Here is a 24557-nt window from a genome sequence, read left to right on the forward strand (position 1 = left end):
CCTTCAATTTGGATTTGTCTGATGTTTCTTCATAATTAGATTCAGTTACACGTTTTTGGCAGGAATATAATAGAAATGCATCACATCAGGAGGCACTTGATGTCAGATTGTCTCATTACTGGCAATATTAACATTGATCACTTGGTAAGATGGTGTCTCTCAGGTTTTCCTACTGTGAAGTTACTAGTTTCCACTTTGTAATTAGTGAATAATTTTGGAGAGATACTTCCCTGCCATTTTCTGAGCATTTACTAAGTAACCAGCTGTGTGAGGTACTTCACATATAGTACTCATTTATATCTCACTTCACATATAGTACTCATTTATATCTCACAACAAACTCTGAAGAAATTTTTTTATTCCCCCCTTCTCCTTCCTCTCTCATTTTACAGATGAGAAAACTGAGGGCTGGCTAAGGTCATACAACATGGTTGTCTATGACTCCAAAGTCCATACCTGCTCATATGTACAGGGTGTTCTAGGAATAGTCAAGCATCCAGAACTCCTGTTGCCCAGATGGAGCCCATTGTTCACCTCAGATAAGCTTGTGTCTTTAGTACGAACTGAAGGACTGTGCCATGATGAATTGCCTTCATGTTTCCTAACTAAGATGGAAAGAACACAAGATTCTTTTTTTTTTTTTTAAAGATTTTATTTATTTATTTGACAGAGAGAGATCACAAGTAGGCAGAGAGGCTGGCAGAGAGAGAGGAGGAAGCAGGCTCCCTGCTGAGCAGAGAGCCCGATGCGGGCCTCGATCCCAGGACCCTGAGATCATGACCCGAGCCGAAGGCAGAGGCTTAACCCACTGAGCCACCCAGGTGCCCTGGAACACAAGATTCTTGTTCTAGCTATTAAGATAAGAATAGACTGGGCTGGGGTGCCTGGTGGCTCAGTGGGCTAGGCCTCTGCCTTCGGCTCGGGTCATGATCTCAGGGTCCTGGGATGGAGTCCTGCATCGGGCTCTCTGCTCAGCAGGGAGCCTGCTTCCCTTCACCCCCTTTCTGCCTGCCTCTCTGCCTACTTTGTTCTCTCTCTCTCTCTTTCTGTCAAATAAATAAATAAAATATTAAAAAAAAAAAGAATAGACTGGGCAGGTCAGCAGCCTCGTGTCTGCACGTATATATTTATAATGGACAGCATTCTGTGGTTTACAAAATGAAACTGACTCTTTGTGCTATGCTGTGAGGGTGTGCTTATGTCCTGGTCATTCACCATGATTAGAGTGCTTCGCAAGTCACTACTGAAGTGACAGTACCAAGGGAAGGTCTTGCTTATCTTGCTATGATGCTTTCTTTTAAAAAAGTAGATCCGTGAAAGACAACTATCATATGATCTCCCTGATATGAAGAAGTGGAGATGCAATGTGGGGGGCTTGGGGGATAGGAAAAGAAAAAATGAAAGAAGATGGGATTGGGAGGGAGACAAACCATAAAAGACTCAATCTCAAAAAACAGACTGAGGGTTTCTGGGGGGACAGGGGACGGGAGAGGGTGGTGGGGATATGGACATTGGGGAGGGTATGTGCTATGATGAGTGCTGTGAAATGTGTAAACCTGGCAATTCACAGACCTGTACCCCTGGGGATAAAAATACGTTATTAAAAAAAAAGAGTAGATCCGTGACAGCAGATTTCAGAAAAAAGAAAGTTTTCAGGGATACAGGGGCATTACATCATGAAAAAGGGGTCAATTCTCCACGACCTAACAATCTTCAATGTGTGTGCACCTGACAACAGAGAGTCAAAATATCTGAGGCAAAAGCTGATAGAACTATAAGGAAAAAAAGACAAACCCGCTATTATAGTTGGAGGCTTCAACACCACCCTATCAGAAATTGATAGATCCAGCCCACAGAAATCGCTAAGGACAGGAGCACCCCAAATCAACTGGATATAATTGACATCTGTCAAATACTTCATTTCATTACAGCCAAATACACACTCTTCTTAAGTTCACCTGGAACATTGAAGTGGACTACATTCTGAGTCAGGAGACACACCTTAACAAATTTAAATGAGTAGAAGTCATACAATGTCTGCTCTCAGACACAATGGCATTAAACCAGAAATCAAACAGAAAGATAACTGGAAAAATCTTCAAAGATTAAACAACACACTTCTAAAGAACACATGAGCCAAAAAGAAACCCCAAGAGAAATTAAAAAAATATTTTGAACTAAACAAAATGAAGACACAACTTATCAAAATTTGTGGGATTCAGTGAAAGCAGAGCTTAGAGAGAAATTTATAGCACTGAATGCATATATTAGAAAAGAAGAAAGATCTAAAATTAATCATCTAAGCTTTCATCTTAAGAAACTAGGAAAAGCAGAATTAATTAAATCCAAAGTAAGAAGAAGAAAGGAAATAATAAAACAGCAGAAATCAAAGAAATTGAAGATAGGAAATCAATAGAGAAAATCAACAAAACCAAAAAGTGGTTCTTTGAAAAAAGGTCAATAAAATTGATAAGCTTATAGCTAGGCTAACTAACAAAAAGAGAGAGGACACAAATCACTAGTATCAGAAGTGAAAGAGGGGACATCACCACAAGATTCCCTGGATATTGAAAGGATAATAAAGGAATATTATGAACAACTTTATGCCTACAAATTTGATAACCTATATGAAACAGACCAATTCCTTGAAAGACACCCTCTGCTAAAACTTATACAAGAAATAGACAATCCCAAAAGGCCTATATATATTAAAGAAATTAAATCAGTTGTTAATAAACTTCTAAAATAGAAAGGATCAGGCCCAGATGGTGAGTTCTACCAAACATTTAAGGACAAAATCATAACCAATTCTCTATGATCTCTTTCAGAAGATACAAACATAGGAAATACATCCTAAATTATTCCGAGGCCAGCATTATCCTAAAGCCAAAATCAGATGAGGACATTGTGAGAAAAGAAAATGATAGTTGGTATCTGTCATGAATATAGATGCAAAATCCTCAATAAAATATCAAAAAATCAAATGAAACAATATATAAAAAGAATTATATGCCACAATCAAGTGGGATTTAGCCCAGGTATGCAAGTCTTGTTCAATATTTGAAAATCAATTAATCCATCTCGTCAGTAGGCTAAAGAAGAAAAATCACATAATCATATCGATAGGTGCAGAAAAGGTATTTGACAAAATTTGACACCCGTTCCTAAGGACTCTTAGTATATGAGGAATAGAGGGGAACTTCCTCAACTTGATAAAGAATATCTGCAAAAACCTACAGTTAACTTAATACTTAATGGGGAGAAACTCCAAGATTTCCCTCTAAATTAGGAATAAAGCCAGGATGTCCCCTCTCAGCCCTCCTTTTCAATGTTGTATTGGGAGTCTTAGCTAAAGCACTGAGACCCCCCACCCCAAAGTATATTGTTGGAAAGGAAGAAATAAAACTGTGTTTGAATATGATATGATTGTTTATATAGAAAATCTGAAAGAGTTGACAAGTGTAAGTGCTTGATAGGGTTTTGTTTTTGTTTTGTTTTTCTTTTAATTATAATGCAAGTGCCTGACTTAAGCTTTTGATTTTTAAGGCATCCACTTCAAAGATGGTGCTGGCTACTTCAAATAAACACACAGCCAGCCACAGGACCAGATAAAGGGTCGGGCCAACCCCCCTCCCACCCTGTAGTTACATTTTGTTTTAGAGACTGTTGGTTGACTTACATAACTCACCATTTGGCCTTTTGTTTTCCCTTTTTATGCATTGATTCCCACCCCTATGTAAAACCTCACTAATAAGGAGTACAATAAAAGCAGAACCCTACCTAGGTCCACACTTTCTTTCTCTACCCACGACTTCACTGTGCAGGCCCAGGTGTGCTGTGTACTATTCAGGCCTTATGAGTTATAACCTTGTCATTCAACATTTCCCGGTAGTTATTGCTAAGAGTGTCTTGCAATCTTAATAAAAACCACAAGGACCAGTCCAGCTACTATACTGGTTCTAAAAGGAGATGCAGGGCCCAGGTGAGTGCCCTAGGCATTTCTAGCCAATAGCATCACTATCCATAGGTCAAGACCCATACAAACAAGCAAAAAACTAGTACTAATAAGTGATAGCAAGATTTTAAGATATAAAGTTAATATACAAAAGTCAATTTTTTTCCTATATACCAGCAATGAACAAGAGGAATTTGAAATTAAACACAATACCATTTATATTAACACCCCCAAAATGAAATACTTAGATATAAATATAGCAAAATACCTATAAGATCTATATGAGGAAAAAGACAAAACTCTGATGAAAGACATCAAAGAAGAATGAAATAATGGAGAGAAAGTTTATGTTCATGGACAGGAAGCTCAATATTGTCAGATGTCAGTTCTTTCCAACTTGATCTGTAGATTCAGTGGAACCACAATCAAAATCCCATCCAGTTATTTTGTGGGTATTGACAATCTGATTCTAAAGTTTAGATGAAGAAGCAGAAGAGCTAAGATAGCCAGCTCAATATTGAAAGAAAAGAACAAAGTCAGGGGTTTACTTCAAGCTACAGTAATCAAGATAGTGGTGTACTGATAAAAGAATAGACAGATAAATGGGATAGAACAGAGAGCTCAGAAGTAGACTCACACATATATAATCAGCTGATCTTTGACAAAGGAACAAAGGCAATATAATGGGACAAAGATAGTCTTTTCAGCAAGTGATGTTGGAACTATCTGACACCCATATGCAAAAAAAAAAAAAAAAAGAATCTAGACATAGACTTTATGCTCTTCACAAAAACCAACTCAAAACATATCATAGATGTACATATAAACCACAGAATTATAAAACTCCTGCAAGATAACATAGGAGAAAATCTAGGTGACCTTGTGTTTGGTAGACTTTTTATTTATTTATTATTTTTATTCTTTTTAGACTTTATTTATTTATTTGAAAGAGAGAGACAGCAAGAGAGGGAACACAAGCAGGGGGAGTGGGAGAGGGAGAAGCAGGCTTCTTGCTGAGCAGGGGCTGTGACCTGAGCCGAAGGCAGACGCTTAAAGACTAAGCTACGCTGGCACCCTGGTAATAACTTTTTAGATAAGACCAAGACATGATCGGTGAAAGAACTGATAAGCTGGACTTCACTAAAATAAAAAGCCCCTGCTCTGTGAAAGACACTGTCAGGAGAATGAAAAGTCAAGCCACAGAGTGGTAGAAAATATTTGCAAAAGACATATCTGATAAAGGATTACTAACCAAAATATACAAAGAACTCTTAAAACTCAACAATAAGAAAAGGAGCAATCCAATTAAAAAATCAGCAAAAACCTTAACACACATCTCACCAAGGAAGATATACAGATGGTGAGTCAGTGTATGAAAAGATGGTTCATGGGTGCCTGGGTGGCTCAGTGGGTTAAGCCGCTGCCTTCGGCTCAGGTCACGATCTCAGGGTCCTGGGATCGAGTCCCGCATTGGGCTCTCTGCTCAGCAGGGAGCCTGCTTCCTCCTCTCTCTCTGCCTACTTGTGATCTCTCTCTGTCAAATAAATAAAATAAATAAAAAAATCTTTAAAAAAAAAAAAAGATGGTTCACATTATGTGCCATTAGGGAAATGCAAATTAAAACAATAGTGAGATAACACTACCAGTCTATTAGAATGACCAAAATTCAGAGCACTGTCAACACCAAATGCTGGCAAAGGTCAAGCACTTTCATTCTTTACTGCTGGGCATTCAAAATGGTCCAGTCAATTTGGAAGACAATTTAGTAGTTTTGTAGAAAACTAAATGTACTCTTACTGGATGATTCTGCAATTCTCCTCTTGGTATTTATCCAAAGGAGCTGAAAACTTACATCCACACAAAAACCTGCACTGCCCGTGGATGTTTATAGCAGCTTTATTCATAATTTTCCAAACTTGGAAGCAACCAATTTGTCCTTCAGTAAGTATGTGGATACATGAACTGTGATATAACTAGACAATGGAAAATTATCTAGTTCAAGAAAGCAATGAGCTAGCAAAGCATGAAATGACATGGCAGAAACATAAATGCATATTACTAAGTGAAAGAAGCCAGTGTAAAAAGTCTACATGCTGTACGATTCCGACTATGTGGCAAAACTTGTGGAGACAGTGGGATGATCAGTGGTTCCTGGGGGTTACTAAGGAGAGTGGGACGAAGAGGTGGAGTGCAAAGGATTTTTAGGTCAGTGAGACGATTCTGTATGATCCAGTAATGGTGGAGACCTGTCATTGTACATTCATCAGAGCCCATAGAATGTAGAACTCCAAAAGTGAACCTGAAGGTAAACTGTGGACTTTGGGGGATGATAATGTGTCAGTGTAGGTTCATCAACTGGAAAATGTACCTCTCTGGTCAGGCATGTTGATAATGGGGGCATTTCTTGCATGTGTGGGGGCAAGGGGTATATGGAACTCTTCACACCTTTCTTTACTTTTTTTCTGTGAACCTGAAACTACTCTAGGGACGCCTGGGTGGCTCAATTGGTTAAGCAACTGCCTTCAGCTCAGGTCATGATCCTGGGATCCTGGGATCAAGTCCCACATTGGGCTCTCTACGCAGCGGGGAGTCTGCTTCTCCCTCTGACCTCACCCTTCTCATGTTCTCTCTCTAATAAATAAATAAAAATAAAATCTTTAAAACTGCTCTAAAAAAGTCTACTTAAAAAAGTGCATCCTGATATAGTTGTTTTTATTTTCCTTAATTACTGCAATTGATTATCTTAAGGTATCTCACCAATTAATGATGATGTATATACTTAGATTTTATTAAATTCAGTGATTATTGTGAAAGGAAGGAGCGAGATGGGAAGGAAAAGGAATAGAGGAAGTTGAGGATGAAAAATTACAGAGAGATGTAAAGAGTGTGTGGGTCTGGAGCGTGTGTGTGTGTGTGTGTATGTGTGTGTGTGTGAGAAAGAATTAGGAGAGAGGCACAGCAAGAAAAACAAATACCCTTCTTGTGGCCTTTTCTGATGACATTTTGCATTTTCAACTGCAGGCATAAAAGGGAATGGCCCCATGGCGGTCTGGGTGATGCCTCGTGTTGCCTCGGAGAGTAAAAGGTTCTTCCTGATCCCATCAGCTGCCTGCCAGAGTCCACGCCTGCCCTGAGGTCTGCTCCTTGCCATCGTTTTCAATTTCCAGACTCAACCATGTGACACCACCTGCAGCTGACTTCAAGAAGTAGCCTGGGATCAGGCGGGCTGCAGAGAATGACCCTCAGCCATCCATGTGATGGCCGTACAAAAATGACAGATGAGAGCATTGAGGAAAACCACTTTCCTTTTGGAAGGCACATTTAGTAAGAAAGGGATGAGAAGAAATAGGAAATGTTTCTCTAGATTTCTAATGGGCTATAATAAATGCGCTGGAAACCAGTTGTCCTCATGGAAGCAAGCATCCGGGGCTGCAGGGGGATGCTGACGGTGCGAGGTCTGAGGCTCCCTGTGGTGCCTGAGGAGTCCAAGTGACAGGATTGCCTCCGGAGATGGCCAACTCCTCACGTCCAGCAGTCATGTGAGAGTGGGATCAGCCACAGAATCGGACTAGACATTTTGAGAAAGTCTCTCCTGAGGTGAGTCCCTCAAGGAGGATGAAAGTGAAGGGAAAGAAAGCCAAAGCAAGAAAGAAAGCAAAAGTAGGAGAGGGAGGAGGAGGAAAACGGAAAGAAAAAAGTGAGAACCCAGTGACAGGGTAGAAGGCTTTACACTTTCAAAACCTGTCTCCTTAAAGTTCCTCACTGAGATATTTTATTTTATTTAAAGATTTTATTTATTTATTTGACAGACAGAGATCACAAGTAGGCAGAGAGGTAGGGGGCAAAGCAGGCTTCCTGCTGAGCAGAGAACCCAATGCGGGACTCGATCCCAGGACCCTGGGATCATGACCTGAGCCAAAGGCAGTGGCTTAACCCACTGAGCCACCCAGGCGCCCTGCTGACTGAGGTATTTTTAAATTAAAGAACAGGATCAGGCAGTTCACCCACTGTAGGGATCATTAAGCTTTGATAGAACTCTCTCTCTATGTCTAAATAAATGGATAAATTTTAAAAATAGGTAACAGGAATAATTGGGAGTGTTGCTGTTAAGTTGGGGTTTGTGTCTTACTAACACATTCATTTATCAAAGTATTTGTCACACTGAAGAAGTTTGCAGAGATGGAGTAAACTATACCAGCCCATGGCTTCTGACACTAACCAGGTTCACATGCTTCCCACATCCCTATCTGTCTGAATTTGTTCAGGCTGCTGTAACAGAATCCCACAGACTGGGTGGCCATAGATCGGGTAGGAAATCCAAGATCAAGGCACCAGCACATGGTGATTCCTGATTCCTGTTTTGTAGATGGTGGTTGTAACCTCACAGTGCAGAAAGGGCAAGAAATCTCTCTGGAGTCTTTTGTAAGGGTGGAGCTGTCACGACCTCATCACCTTCCAAAGGTCTCACTCCCAAATACATTTCATCACACTGGAGATCACATTTCAACATAGGAATTTTGGTGGGGGACAAAAACATTCAGCCCATAGCATCACCCAGTGTCTCCTGAGTGTGTCCTGATTATCTTAGGGCCTGATAACTATGAAAGAATGCAAGAAATTATAAATTACTAGGCACATGTGATGAAAGTATTGTTGTTCTAATGCTGTTTTATAGCCTCAATGGCAGGTGTGAGGGGGTGGAAATAGGCAGTGATCTTGAGGTAACCAGGTGGTGCTGTTTCCTTTCTTAGCTCTACTCTTTAAGCTCAGTTCAGCGATTTATTTTACATCCAGATCTCTGTATTGTCTGAGAGGACGGTGTTGGTGCTGCCCCCAGACCAGTTCAACTAGAACTTGGGATGGGAGCCCAGCATCAGTTTTTATTAAAATCGCCTCAGGTGTTTCTAATGAATGAAGAACTTTTGATGTAAGCTCTCTTGAATGATTAGACTTTGGTTTTGTCAGAGACAACCAAGTAACATTTGAGGGAGCCCTGAGGCAGGAGTGGGACTCCCCTTCTGTGATGGTAACTCACCCTACTCGGCACCATTAAGTGTCAACAGTTTGATAGAGAACTAGGCAGTCCCCAGGGGTATATCCTTGGGAACAGGAAACCTGTGAGGGGAGTTGATCCAGAAAAGGGGCTTCATGTGGCCCCTTGGATAGAGGACTCTGGTGACAAGACCGGACTGCTAGGGGAGGTAGAGCTGCAGGGGGGAGGTTGGTAAGATGGAGGGTATAGAGGAGCTGAGTTAAGTGGGTGAGCAGGAATATCCTGGTGGGTGGGAAACGGAGAGGTGGTATGGGCCTCAGGCCTCATGTATTGGTGGCCTGGACACAGTGGTTGACATTGTGCCACTGCAGAGTCAGCTACAGTGAACTCAAGGTCAGATTTGGAACTCAGCCCTGGGACAGAAAAGCCATGGCACTGGGGTTCCAGAAGGAAGATGCAAACAGAGATGAACACGGAGGCTTGGAGAAGTGGGGGTCTCTGCACTGCCCTCTTGCCACTCTAAACTGTGTAAGGAGGGTCCTCCCTGCTTGCCCAGTTAGCCAGCCCCGAGCCATATAATTAGTGGGACCTGGTGCAGAATGAAAGTGTGAGGTCCTTTGTTCAAAAAGCAGGAAAGAGTGATGTTTCAAGTACCAAACTATAAAGCTTTTTCTTTTCTCCAGTGGTCTCTCTCACACCTTGTCATGATGACTTCTTTTGATTTTTAAAATATTTTATGATGATTTTTATTTGCTGTTGAATGTCTTTTTAAGTCAAGTCAAAATGGAAATGTGGGATTATTAGCACAGATTGTACCGTTCAACTTCATATTATGAAAAGCCAGTTTTTTTTTAATTTATTTTTTTTAATCTTTTTTTTTAAAGATTTTATTTATTTATCTGACAGACATCACAAGTAGGCAGAGAGGCAGGCAGAGAGAGAAAGGAGGAAGCAGGCTCCCTGCTGAGCAGAGAGCCCCATGCGGGACTCGATCCCAGGACCCTGAGATCATGACCTGAGCCGAAGGCAGCAGCTTAACCCACTGAGCCACCCAGGCGCCCGAAAAGCCAGTTTTAAATGCAAATATAAGAGCATTCAACTCATATGTAGAACCACCAAATTACTCAATTAGTATTTTATGCAAAATACATGCAGACATATTTTGTTCTGACCAGAACGGTGGGAACACTACGCAAAGTTAACTCAGCTGTTTCATTCACATTGTGATATGTGCACATTCTACCAACATAGTCTACCTCTTCCTTACTAAGTCATAAGGAAGGACCAGGAAGAAGGGAATTCTGGGTTGCCCTTTCTTTTCCTTTTTCCTTTACATCATTATTTTCAGTGGGAGTGGTTGGAAATTATTGGTAGGAACACAAGTAACTCTAATAAGGAAGGATGTGATAGGGTTCCTTGGTCGTTCCTCTTCTTTAGGAACACCATTGCCTTCCTTCTGTGTTCAAAACAAGTTCTGGTTTGAATGAAAAGCAAGGCTTCTGGGGGCTCTCAGTGCCCCCACTTACTCAGGAACATGTACCTTGTAGTCACTTGGAGTCTCATTGATGCATCATGGGTCCACATAAATTCCATGTTCGTGGGGCATCAAGAAGGTTCTATGCTGACAAGGTAGCAGGGAAGACAGAGAATATGTAGATCAAGCACATTGCCTCTGCTCCTGTGTGTGCCCCATCGTCCTGTTGGGCTTCACTTACAAAACACAAGTTCAAAGATAAGACTCTTTAGGCAGGAACAGCAGAGCGTTAATCCAAGCACAGCGTCCTTCTGTGGGCAGGGCCTTGGGTGACAGCTCAGGTGTACATCCATGAAGGGACCCTGCTGAAAAGGACATGTTGTCCCTGGCTGATATAAGAGCCAGGAATTGGGGTTGTGGTTTGTAACCAGAAATGATTTCCTTCTGGTTTGATTTTAATTTGGATTTTCAAAATTGAGTAGCTCATTTTTATTTAGAAATGTTATCACTTCTGTAATTAACCTCACATTACAAGCCAAATCAGCTCCTGCCTAGATTAATTTGAGCAGGGGAATACAGAGCTGGGTGAGGGGCAGGATTAGCAGCTGGGGAAGTCAGAAATCCCTGAAAAGCTGTCAATCAGGCTTGTTGGATGGAACAGAGGGAAAAGCTAAATGCCTAGTTATCAGATCTGAGAAGCCATTGTGAGAAGAGACCAGCCCTGGAAGCTAGGAGACCTAGCTGGGAGGAGGTGGTGAGGAGGAAAGAAGTAGAAACAGACCCTGGTGGGTTTTGGCAGAGACAATCGGATAGCTGTCCTGGCTGGTGGTTTGGTGAACCTCGGGAGGGTCATGGTGGGTATCCAGGCTGGTGCATGACAGAGTCTGGCCTCATTATTGGCAGTAGGTTTAAAGGATAAGATGCTAGTTTCGGGGGACAAGCAAGGCTGATGCCAGCTCCCAGAGAACCTAGAGGAGAAGAAGGCAAGGATTCAGGAGTTCTGGGGACAACGTGGATGTTGGCAGATAAGGTGGGTTGTTTTTGTACGAAGCCAGGCAAGTAGTAGTTCTGGTACTGGATTGGGATATAATGTTGGGGCAGGTGTACCCTCAGGCTCCACAGATGTGAGTCCTTGGGTGGTCCTTCCATTTCTCTGACTTCAGGGTCAGCCTCAGTGCCTGAGGAAGGCAAATTGGTCCCAGCTGGGAGTTTGGAAACTCGCAGGACTGGGGAATGGGGGGAGTTGTTACCTATGTGCACTGTACTGGCTGAAAAGCAACTGTTTGCTCCCTGTTAAGCCCTTCTGGGGACTCAGAATTCACCCAATTTTGTGCTGGTATTTTCCAACCAGGAGTCCTAGCGCTTTAAACATGACACACAAGAAACACAAACACACAGATAAGAATTCACAAGGTGAACAGTTTAAAATCGACAAACTGCAAATCCACCAATCAATCTGTGGATTGCTATCAGTAAGCTAACATTAAATATTCAGTAATTGCCAAACTGTAGCCTGTGGTCACTGCTTCATGTGCTCAATCAAACGGCACACTTGTTGGCTGAGCATGGGTAGTGCGACCTGTCACACTTCCAGCAGCTCCAGCAGAGACCAGGGGGCTGTGATTCCCCGTTACTGGTGGCTGGGGTCACTTCAGGATTCGCTGCAATTCTGGAATGCTCCAAGCTGCAGGAAATTGCAGTTCCTCTGAGCCAGGAATCCAAGGGTATCTTGTCACAGGGCACGTGGCTGCTCTGTGTGTGTGTGTGTGGGGGGGGTGTTGTGGAGCTGTGTGATTAGGGAGCCTACATTTCCAAAAATGATTCCATCATTTTCTGACTATAGTTAGTGACTGCAGTGCATCTTAATTATTAACATATTGTCCCTTGGCTTCCAAATCACGACTCTTGCATCTGTTTCTTGCCTCTTCCTTTCCATAATCCATGAGTTTTGCACATCTTTGGGAAACCCAAATAACATCTCTAGTTTAGGGAAAGGCAAAGGCAGGTGGTTTGAATTCTTTGGCATTTCCCTGAAGTGGACCATAGATTTGATCTAGTGACTTAGTTCCCCATGTATAATTAACTAGGAGTGCATTCACAGCTCCTACTAAGCTGCCTGATTTACACTGTGAAGCTAGCAGGTGTGGCGCTGGCCCGTCACCCAATCAGAATTCCCGAGGACAGACAACACAAGGTCATGAAGGAAGATTATGTCTTGACAGGTCTTGAAGGCAAGTGAAAATAACCAGGCTTTGATCTGCACCTTTGGTCACTGTGGACTCAGAAAGATGTCATTTTTAGCTATTTCCTGTGTTTTCCTTTAGAGTCACAATACGTCAGGCTCAGCTAAATGAAGAACTAAATTAAAACTGTCATTTCAGCTCATAAATAACAGATGTCTAATGCATTTAATTATTTATAGTCTTGAATCTTTCAAAAATGAAAATGACTATACACATTTTTAATGCAGTTCCTGGTAATTTGCCGCCTGACTGATAAGATTTGCCAACAATCCTGGCTTGCAAACATGAAAAATAAAACTGAGACTTACTCGTTTATTTCATGAGACTGTTTCTGTACTCCCTTGTGGCTTTAACAAAATCTAAATTAAAGTGAAATCTAATCAGAACAAAATGATGTTCATAGACTCGTATTAATAATTGGGTTTTCAGAGATCATGCTGTAGGGACCTGGGTGCCAGAGACTTTTGCACTGCCTGAAAAATCAATGCTTTATCCTTCCAGACTGTCTCCTTGCCAGGAGGTTGTGACTGCCCTGATCATGGCTTCATAGAGAAAACTTACACGTGGCCCTCAAGCATGCCTCCCAGGTCATATTTGCAAGCTTGTCAATGACCTAAGAATGGTTAACAAAGGCTAATGTGACTTCAGTGACACAGGAAAGGCCCTTCTTCCCTAGTAATCTCCTTTCATTTGGGTGAAAAGTCCTTCAGTTTCCATTAAGACTCTAAAATGACTTAAAATGATAGGAAGTTATGACTGGCCTATGTCAAGTACTGAGAGTAATTTTTATTAAGAGGAGAGAGGAAACAATAAAGATGCCTCCATTATTTGAGAATTACTTTCTTGGTGGGCAAAGATAAATACATTTGCTTTTGGCCTTGTGGTATAATGAGAAGTTAATTATTTGGGAGTCATCAAAACCCAAGTTTGAATCTTAGTTATAATAGTTACAAGCTGGTGTCTTTGAGTATAGTTACTGAAAATCTTTAGGGCTCAGTTTCTTCGTTTCTAAAATTGACATCCCTGCCTCCCAGGGATGTTGTAAACAGTAAATGAGGCAACATGTACTTAGTAGGTATATTATAAATGTTAGGGATGTTTGCATCTGGCTGAAAGAAGAGCAATAAACTTCCAATTAGTGAAAATAATTATATTAGTAGTTCCCTAAGGTTTTTTTTTTAGCTGAGAGTACCTGCCTCCAGTGCTCCCCAGCATCACTATTTTACTCATGCAAAACCCCTCATTGACTTCCCAGTTCTGCCCAGTGCTTCCCTTTGCAATTTCCCTGGGTCGTTTTACTAGTCATTATTGCTCAAACATGTGCTTTGGAGCAAGATTGCCAGTCCTCCTGCAAGAGAAAGACGAGCTTGTCCACAGTCATGTGTAACCCCAGCGTGTCCCTTGTACATCTCAGAATTCCTGGCAGGTACCCCAGAGGTGATGGTCAAAGCATGGGTCTTCCTTCCCAGTGCCAGCAGGGACCACCTGCAGCTCCCAGTAGTATGTGGGTACATCATGGAAATGGGGAGAGCGTGTCTGCTTAAAATGGGAACAATGGCTTGTCTTTAGCTCAAGATGATTTTTGCCATGCCTGAACAGGGGCCCAATGCTGCCCGGTCTTTAGATTTCTCAAAAGAAGACAAATGCAAAGGTATTTATGTGAAAATGTCCAAGTTTTAATGGTGGCAAGCTACTTGTATTATACAAAATGAAATAAAACCTATGCTATCTAAACGAAGCAGACCTGTGGCTTTCCAGTTCTGACCTCTGGGCTTACAGTGTTTCATCGGCTAGACTCCTGGGTGCCATTTATCTTTCTGAGGTCTTAGACCTCCTGCGAGCTGCTACAGTTTCCCCTTTAGTAGCTCTAAAGATTTCCTTCTTTCTTTCATGGGGTCCGTGACATTTTGGTATAGCCATTTGGTTGCTGTAGTGATATTCATATCTATTTGTGACCATAAAAAATAGCTATTGAACTAAAAAAAATAAATAAAACGATGTCTTTAACCCTGACTCCATCCCTGACTTTCAAGCCTCCACCCTCCTCCTGTCCCTGAATCTCACCCCATGACTCTCCAGAAGTAAGAGGAGCTTAGAGATGAGAGAAGAAGGTTTGTAGTGCATGAATCTTGGTGAAAAGAAGGCTTGCATTTTAATGCTTTGAATTTTAGCCCTTTTGAGAGGACCCAGTGTTAAAACAATATCCTGCTTAGGATCTTAAAGAAATGAGTATTTTAGCCCTAATTTCTCCTGGCAGAGGTTGTTTCTCAAAGACTGGGATATTACAGGCTTAAAGTCTCTTTTTTCCAAAACTTGGGGTAAATAGATTTCAGAATTTGGAATTGTTTGAATTTTGGAAATACATATATTATGGAGTACTTTCAGTCCCATCTGGGAAATCACCTAACAATCTCAAAACCAATAATATTTCTAGAGCAAAATGTGAATACTCACTCTCAGTAAGACTATGAATAACAAAGACTACGAATAGCCCCATAATAGGTCAGGTTTTGATGCCAAATGAACTGAAGAAAAGATACTGGTTTTGGAAGTCAGAATTATGGCTGAGGGACTATACACCTATACAGGAATCTTAGTAGTCCTGTTGCTGTCTGGGAGCAATCTCCTTAGCATGGCCTCAGTGAAAAATTCCATTTTGATCTTCTTCGTATTAATCTCTGCCTCCTTATTTTATTGCATCCATAGAGTTACATAAGACTGTTTTAATTTTTTCCATTTTCTAAATTCCTCCAGTGAGTATGTATTTATAATTGGAAATTGTATTAATAATTTCACTTGAAATTATGAAGTTGAAGCAGGAGGATGTCCATACCCAGTGTGTGTGTGTGTGTGTGTGTGTGTGTGTGTGTGTGTGACCTGCTGCAGACAACTTCAGTCTTGCTTTTCTCTGCTGTTGCATGAAGCTGTGCTGTCTGTGGTTACTTCCTTGGGAAGAAGTGGAGGGCCGTCTCTCCTTGTTACCAACCTCCTTTCCCTCTCTTTACCCCTTGAGCCTCACAGGGGTGAAAAGGCTCTGTGTTTCTACAGTCTTACTAAGGTAATGACACGACACTTTGGTTTCAGGGGGATGAAGAGGCACCCCTGGGAGAGGAGGAGCAAGCCCTAAAAGGATGGGTGTAGGTGGGGTGGGGTGAGGGTTGTGTGGGGGTGTGGGGGGGGGGATGGGGTGGGTGCTGGACTCTTGCTAGCATTCTACTTCTGAGGCAGCAGGATCTCAGAGGGTGACCACTTGGGCTCTGAACAGGTTGGTAATTGATTGTGATGGCATTTAGAGCCCAGATTGCTTCTCACGGAGGAAATGGAGTTGGCTGCCCTGTGCTTAAGCAAAGCTGGAGGGACCAGTGTCTGAGGAAGGCTCGACAGCACCACCAAGAGGCAGAGAAAAGCAAGGGCAGGGAAAGCAGTCAGAACAGAAGCCAAGGTCCTTCTTGCTCAGAGAGAAGGTGGAAGGGGCTTTCTTTCTTAGCTATGTAGGTTCCTGGGGGCCTTGAACCAACCAAGGGAGAATGGGGAGCTCTAGAAGGTAACGCTGGACTTGGAATAACCTTGAGAAAAACAAATGTGACATTTCTTGTACCTGAACTATCTATAAATATCACAATGGAAAAATAGGATTATGATAGAGGAAGTAATCATATCCAGTTTTAAGAATTGGAGTATATCTTGTACTATCCTGTAGTATTATCTGACCTATGTAATATCCTGTAGTATTATCTTTGCTATATAATATGTTATCAAGAAGGGAAAAGAATGAGTGGACAGAATTCTGACGTGGTAAGGAGATATTAGTTATCCATAGCAGGGTTGGTAGGGAGATGAGGGAAAGAGAAAGAGCCACAGAAACTGGGGATTGGAAGGAACCCCTCTATAGGCATGCCAGGAGTTAAGCAGCTTCTAGACAAAATCGTAGTTAATCAGTGGTTTCCAGCCTAGGATCTTTTGACCTAGAGGTTGATGCTATTGTGTTGGGACTCTATGAAAGTCAGATAGAAATCATACATTGCTCTCTGTCATGGCTGTATGGGCTGCCAAGAACACTAAGTAAGATAAACAAAGATGCCTCTTTGATTTTGCCTAGGAGTCTCTTGCTTGAGTGTGGGAGCAGTGACTATCCAACACTGACCAGAAGCTGTGTGTGGTTCTAAGGTAGATCAATAATTAATAGAAAAATGGGGGGGGGGAGCAAGGTAACCCATGACCCAGCAAGTGTAGTTTGTTTGGTGATCAAAAATATTGCCATAACACAATATTGGGTAGGGAGATTTATAAGAGAAGTGCTTAGGAACAGATCAGGAATCCCTGTGGACACAGCTCTGTCTTCCACATTCTCTGAGACGAGGGAGTCAGTCATTGCTTGTGCCTTGCTGTCCCACCAAATGGCATCTGTCGCTATGGACTATGCTGATGGGTGGCTGCTGACTGCCTCCCCGTGGAGCTGTTCTTTAAGTCATTAAATCAAGAAGGAGACTTCTGTTCTTAGAAGAGTGGAGGATTTTAATTTTCCTTGTTGATGAACGAGGAATTTAATCATTCTCATTAAGTAACCTTGGACCCTTGCAGCTTTGACGACACAGGATTCTTCTGGTCTTTTGGTGTTTGTTCATCATCACCTTCTTTTGCCATCTGCTTCATTGTCCTGCTGTCTGTGGGTATTCTGCTTCTCCCCCTCCACGTACAATTCTGTGGCTCCTGCCGCTGTGCCTCCCCACTCTTCCCTCCAACCCTGGTCGGTCAGTGTTTCTCCTTTATGTGGTTCTATTACCACAGACCTCCTGCTATGGTGCTAGGTACTTGATCTCATTTCCCCTTTTCTGTGCGAGGCCCTGTTATTACGGCACAGAAACATCGCATAGCTACCCATTGTGATGGAGTTGCATGGGGAAGAATATGTACACACGCCCTTGTGGATTGGTCCCAAGCATTCCTGAAGGTACCTGTTGACAGGGTGGTGAGCAACCGTGCACAGGTAGGATTCTGCTGGCAGTCTAAGTTTTCTACCAGGCCTGTGGAGTCTCCCTATGGACCCCTTGGTCTGGTGCACTTAGGGGAGGACTCCCACATGCTGGTGATCTAGAAGTTAGAAAGTAGAAAGGGAAACCCTTCCTCCAAGCCCGGGTTTGCACTGAAACCTGTAGCATCCTTAGACGGCTGTTTAATTGGGTTGTTTAACTGAGATCCTTGCTGGGCTGACAGAGCAAACCTATTTCATTTATGCCTGACCCTGATCGTAGGGGGTATAGTGTTTATTGGTGACTACCCCCAACACACATTCTGAGGCTGAGGATGGTCTGGCCCAAATCAGGGGGAACATTCAAGTCCAAGTCCCTTAGACACAAAGGGGCTGTGTTAGTTTCTTCGGGCTTCCATTCTCATTTCCATAGGCTAGATACCTTAAAAGTTTGGAACTGTGTTCTCTCACAGTCAAGGGGGGCAGATGTCAGAAATCCAGTTGTCCTGGGGCTGATTCCTTCTGGAGACTCTGAGGGAGAAATGGCCCAGGCTTCTTCCTTGCTTCTGGGGCTGACCCCCAATCTTTGGTGTTCTCTGGCTTGTAGATGGGTCACATCAACCCCCACCTCCCTGTTCACACAACCTTCTTTATGTCTCTCTGCCCTTTCTGGTTCTGACTGGGACGTTCTCATTGGATTCAGGGCACACTCTAATTCAGTATGATCTCATCCTCATCCTTACGTTAATTACATCTACGAAGAACTTATTTCCAAATAAGGTCACATTCTGAAGTCCTTGGTGCTCATGGATTTGGGGCACTATTCAGCCGACTATAGTTGTCAACCTAGCATCACCCTCCTTTCCTCTGGAAGTCAGTTCCTCATTCACTTGGCAATATCATTGTGCTTTATAAAATACCTTCCTGTTTGCAAGCACTTTTACATCTGACCTTAATTTACACCCCTCCTGGAGACAGCTGGGATGGGCATTACCTTTTCTAAATCCGATCTATGGAGAGTATGGAAGACATGATCTGATCAAGGTCAATTGCAGAGGATGAATTAGAACATATTTCCTAATTCTCGGAAAGCAATGCACAGTCGTGGAATAATTTGAAAATGATGCTCTTTCCCATCCCTCTTCCCTTTTGGGAATGTATGTTGAGGGGATGGAGTCTGTGCATATTTTTTTTTTTTTTTAATTTTAGTTTTGCACCTGAAAGTCATTCAGTTGTGGGTGAGCTCACTGAAGCTTCAACAAAACAAGATGACAGGGAACCTTCTTTTCTCTCTCACTGCTTCATACCTCCCAGGCCTGCTCCGATGAAGTGTTGATGTTTGGAGACACAGGTGTTTTACAGGATCCTAGCACCACTCATCACCACCTCCCTCCAGCTGGGCCCTCTCTTATAAGTCTGCCCATTGGCATGGCAGTAGGTTTTCCAGCATACTGTCCTATTGGAGGAATTTACTAATGGATAAACTGAGGCTATTGAGACTGAGTTTTCTCTCCTTATAGAGATGACAACTTTTCTGACATATTAGACATACTTCTTTAACATATATTATAAACAGACCATTTAAAAAGCACAAAAAAGACATCACAAGCACAGAAAATGTTTGGCTTCTATGTGCCAAGAAATTTTTTTTTAAAAGATTTTATTTATTTATTTGACAGAGAGATCATAAGTAGGCAGAGAGGCAGCTAGAGATAGAGAGAGAGGGAAGCAGGCTCCCCGCTGAGCAGAGAACCCGATGCGGGACTCCATCCCAGGACCCTGAGATCATGACCTGAGCTGAAGGCAGAGGCTTTAACCCCCTGAGCCACCCAGGTGCCCTCATGGGTGGTGTTTTAAGCAGACTTGGAAATGGGACACAAGGGAGCCAGAGTTTATGTACAGTGTGTTCTTTGACTTCTTTGGGCCTCAGTTTCCTGATCAGTAAAATGGGGATTACAGTATCTCTTCTACTCCATCTGAGATAACATTTTCCAAAGATTCTTTGCATAAATTAAATTCCATACAAACAAAAATGTAATAGTTATAAAATCCATGATGTGCTTCACTTCTAGACAGCTAGTTTGGGGGGGATGAAAAAAACACGGTTCACTCAACCAAAATGCTAACTTCGGTCCTCTGTCTTGAACACTACGAAGAGGATACAAATCGTCATCCCCAATTTCCTTGTTCTTACCCCACCCTACCCTACCACTTCCCCATGATTCAGGCAGAAGAGCCTGACAATGGACAGACCAGAGTCTTCTTTAGAGGATTGGACAGTGGTAGGGTAGGGTCAAACAAATAAGGCAAAATAATAGCCTCTTCTATGGTAGGATACATGTAATTAGGTCAGAGACCGGGAAATTGCTTTTGGCCAAAACGGTGGAGGTGGGAGAGGATCACAGCCATAGTCTCAGGCCACATCTGCCTGGCCAGATCTCCAAGTGGTGCAGAACGGAAAACCTTTGCTCTTCACGGTACAGAGAGGCTGCACATTTTAGGGCTGGTGCAATTTCCTGGAGCTCCTGGGGCATATGCCCTCTTTAATGCTCAGAGGAGGAAACAATCATATGTGGTTGGATTTGTGAATCAGCGGGTTAGAGTGGGTGTGAGGAATTTGCTTCCCACCTCCAGCCCTACTCCTGGGCACTTTTGGCATGTCCAGAAACATTTTTGGTTGTCCCAAACGAAAGAAGATGTGTGCTGCTGGCATCTAGTGGGTAGAGGCCAGCGATGCTGTCAAACATCCTATAATGTACAAGGACAGCCCCAAAGCAAAGAATTATCTGGCTCCATATATCAGTAGTGCCAACACTGAGACACTTTGCTATAGACCTTCCTGGTCATTCTTGCCACGTGAGCCCTCCTTATTCCCTTACCCCCAGCTCAGCTGCATTCTGCCCTTGACCTGTACCAGTCTCCAGGGAACGACTTCTAGGGAAAGAAATATGCTATGTCTGGGAAAGTTATATGGGACTTGAAATTAAGAAATTCTGATGAAGGGTTTTAGAGAAAAGGGAGGTCAGAGTGGTTTGAGTTCCCTGCCATTAAGAACGGGCAGCAGCGTTCAAAGAATGAAGAGGGACAAATGGCACATATGCCAAGCGGAACATCACACACGCATAAAATGTAGTTGGATGCCCCAAAGCTGCGAATTGAGCAGGCTGTAGACAAATGGCATCCATTTTCAGATGAAAAGAGGAGAGTGGGTCCCATCAGCCCCCAAAGCATATTGACTCGGCAAACAGATTTCACGCTGACATTTCCCAGGAACGACAAAGGCAGTAAAATACGAAAAAAAATCTACAAAAAAAAAAAAAAAAAACCCCAAAAACCAAAAAACAAGAAAACCCCCCATCCGATTCCTGCGGCAGTGGACCTGCTTCAGGGATGTTTCCACGCCGGGGCTGGATCTCGCCGGGCCGCGCTGGCGTTGACGCTGCCCTTTCCAAACTTCCATGAAAATATTTTCCATCATTTTGACATTTCATTTAAAATGAAATATAGGAGAGATTAAAAATGCATGTTCATGACAGGTATTATTTGTTCGACTTTGAAATATACAGTGAACGCACTGTTAATGAACAGGGAGGGAAGCGGCCGGCTGGTGTGCGCGTGCATATTCATGCTCGGCTCCCTGACTTCGGAGCCAAACAATTGCGGAATCAGAGAGGGCTGACCTTTTATGGTTCTAAAATCCACGAGCGTGTGGTTATGAATAATTGAACACAGAATAATAAGAATGACCCTTTTTGGGGGTAGTTCAGGTAAAAGCAAAATGCCATGACTTTATCCTGGAAACATGAACCGCAATCATTTCTGAATTTGCATGAATTACATGAATATCTCACTTGAAACGTTCCCGGGATGCAATCACATTAATTCATCGAACTGCCGGCATGCCATCTGTGCTTTTCCGTAGCCTTTCCTCCACCGTGAGGACTGTGCAGTTCTTGGCTGTGGAGGGGAAAGTCTCCCTCCCTTTGAATCCTCTGTTCTTCTCCCGCTTAGATTCCTTGAGGAAATTGCTTTTTCCTAGGCTGGGAGACACGTTTTCTGTGCTGGTCTGGATGACGGGAAGAAAAGGGACTGTTTTGTGTTAATGACTATTGGCACAAGAGAGGAGATGGATGTCTGAGGGGGTGGAGAAAAGAGGGAAAGGGGACGTGGTTCCTTTCTCAGCAAGAGCAGAAAGGGTCGCCTTCTGTCTTCTTTTATTCAGAAATATGATCATATTTATTTTTACTTAAAACAGGAAGGTGTAGAACTGTCTCATTCTTGAGAGTTTTCTTTCATGTAGAATTCTGTGAACGCATTCCAGTTTTCTCACTGTTTTCCTTTATAAATTAAATAAGAGTTTCATTTCTTCACACATCCTTTTAGCAGGCCTGCCATCTGCTGGGCACAGGGGAGAGACAGGTTCTGGGCTCCCAGACCTTAGGGATTATCTCGTGGGGCGGGAGAGTCAGGAACTGGGAATTTGAAATATAGTGTGGGTGGGGCAGAGCGTGTTACCGCAGATGCCCATGGTGGGTGTTGGGGGTGGGTACTCTGATCAGCTTGGTCTGGAAGTCCTGAGAAGCTTCCCTGAACAGTCTTGAGAAAGAGAGGGTGATGGCCTGCTAGGGAAAAAGACAGGTAGGAAGGCTCTGATGACAATGAGATGCCTTTTGAAGATGATAAGATGATCTCTTAGAACGTCTGTCAAGGGTGACAAGAGCACGGAAACGCTAAGCGAAATCAGCTCTCAGGCATCTAGGACTCAGGAGGCCTGGAACCTAGTTCTGGGACTGCCATTTATTAAGGAACAGAGAGGTTGTGATATTTATCAAAGGTCACACTGTCTTCTCATTTGTAATTTCTCTGTGTGGGGAGTCAGGTAGGGGTGAGGTGGGAGAATGAGGCCGTGGGGGGTTCAGTTTAGTGATCTGAAATTCTATTTTTGAATAATCATTAGTCTTTTATATTTGTGTGTATGCCTAAAGGATACTGTAAATCAATATATGTGCTTTTGTTTTGCCTAAGACTTTCTTTTAAAATTATACGTATCCCATGGGACTATGGCGCTAGAATATCAACTCTAAGAGAAAAGGAACCTTGTCATTCTTCTTCTACCCTGCTTAGGAGAGTTCTTGTCACACAGTGGGTATCTAATAAATGAGGCTGAATGCATAAACAAATGTTATTAAAAAATTACCATGTCCGTCAACATAATGTGAAAGACCCAGTTGGGCACAATTTTAGGGACACAGACCAGGCCCTTAGGTCAGGTGAGAGAGCCAGGGGAACTATGGGGTATGGTGTTAAACAATGTTGACGCCAGCAAAGTTTTCACTTTTCATCCAGATTCTCTTGCATCGGGTATATTTATCTTTTGGGGCACCTGGGTGGCTCAGTCGTTAAGTATCTGCCTTCGGATCAGGTCATGATCCTAGGGTACTCGGATCGAGCCTGGCATCTGGCTCCTTGCTCATCATCAGGAAGGCTGCTTCTCCCTCTCCCACTCCCCCTGCTTGTGTTCCCTCTCTTGCTGTGTCTCTCTCTGTTAAATAATAAATAATATCTAAAAATAAAAAGTATATTCACCTTTTATATCAGCAAGATTAACATACTTTTCTTTTTTAAAAAATATTTTATTATTTATTTATTTGACAGAGAGAGAGAGAGAGATCACAAGTAGACAGAGAGACAGGCAGAGAGAAAGGGGGAAGCAGGCTCCCTGCTGAGCAGAGAGTCTGATATGGGGCTCAGTCCCAGAACCCTGGGATCATGACCTGAGCTGAAAGCAGAGGCTTTAACCCACTGAGCCACCCAGGCGCCCCTAACATACTTTACTTTTCAATAAAGCAAAGACTTTCCTGACTAGGCTTCAAGTGGGAGATGATAAAGAAGAAGGCCAGAAAACAAGTAAGTGAGTAGGACATCTGATTCCCTATCAGAACTGGTCCTACCAAGGCTCATAGTTCAAAGCAAGGACAATTTTTGTTCTTCTCACCCCTCCCTCGTCTTTTTCACCTCAGACCCTGTGTTTAGTCAGATACGTCACGCAGTTTCGTTTCTCCTCATGTTTCTGACATACAATTCTTTTCTGTAAACCCAGTCAGGCTTTAAGATATCAGCTTGACTTGACGTCATAATATCCTTACTTTTATCGCACTTGACCCTTTCAAGGATGTTGGTATTAAGATCTTAAAGAAGAAAATCTGCCCACTCTCTGTAAAAGGGGAGGTTTTCTTCATTCTGTAGATTGGGAAGATGCCATCAGTGAGTGTACGTGCCTAGGGTCCCAGAGGGGATCAGTCTGATCTCACTCAAAGCAGGATAATTCCAGGTGGGTCCGAAGAAGAGATCACTTACAAAGGTTTGCACATGGCATAGGGAGGAATTCTAGGAGGCGATACAGATTCTAGAGTTATATATGTTGGGGCTGTCACTCCTTTTAGGTCTGAATGCATGAAGCAATTAGCAGAACTTTGAGATATAGGGAGGGATGGGTGGAGGGGCCACCTGAAAAGAGCATAGATCTTTGTGGAGGGTTATAGTCATCTCTTTGTGACACTGCAGGTGGAAAGCCAGGGGGAACAAATACTTCTTTTTCCCTCTCCTCCATCCCACTGATTTGTTGCCAGAGCTCCCTCTTCAGCAACCCCAACCGGAAGCCAGAGGCAAGGAAGTCTATACTTGGCAACCTCCTGGCACTGAGTAGGTTGGGGGGAGGGTGGAGAGGTTTGGGAAACAAAGGAAGGGTCTGCCACACCCATCAGTCTCAGATGGTGTTGGGACCGGAGGTCCAGATGCCCCACTTGTTACTTGTCTATATGCTACACTTTCCTCTGGAGGGGAGAATCTAAGTTCACAGCACCTGGCCTCAAACCACCTCTGAGCCCTCTGCTGTTTGTTCCTTATACGTGGAGGCTTTTTGG

General features: G+C 42.9%; 1 long non-coding RNA gene across 1 annotated transcript in view; it reads left to right on the top strand.

Annotated features, from left to right (window-relative positions):
• LOC106005642 overlaps nucleotides 1-24557 on the top strand; it is an 80926-nt gene that overhangs the window by 34077 nt on the left and 22292 nt on the right. Inside the window, exon 2 of the long non-coding RNA XR_001179145.2 lies at nucleotides 6977-7552. This is a non-coding gene — a long non-coding RNA (uncharacterized LOC106005642). The remainder of the gene's footprint in view (nucleotides 1-6976; nucleotides 7553-24557) is intronic.

The sequence above is a fragment of the Mustela putorius genome, unplaced genomic scaffold, assembly GCF_011764305.1.
Source record: "Mustela putorius furo isolate JIRA1106 unplaced genomic scaffold, ASM1176430v1.1 tig00003898_pilon_pilon_pilon, whole genome shotgun sequence".
In the NCBI taxonomy this organism is placed as follows: Eukaryota; Metazoa; Chordata; class Mammalia; order Carnivora; family Mustelidae; genus Mustela; species Mustela putorius.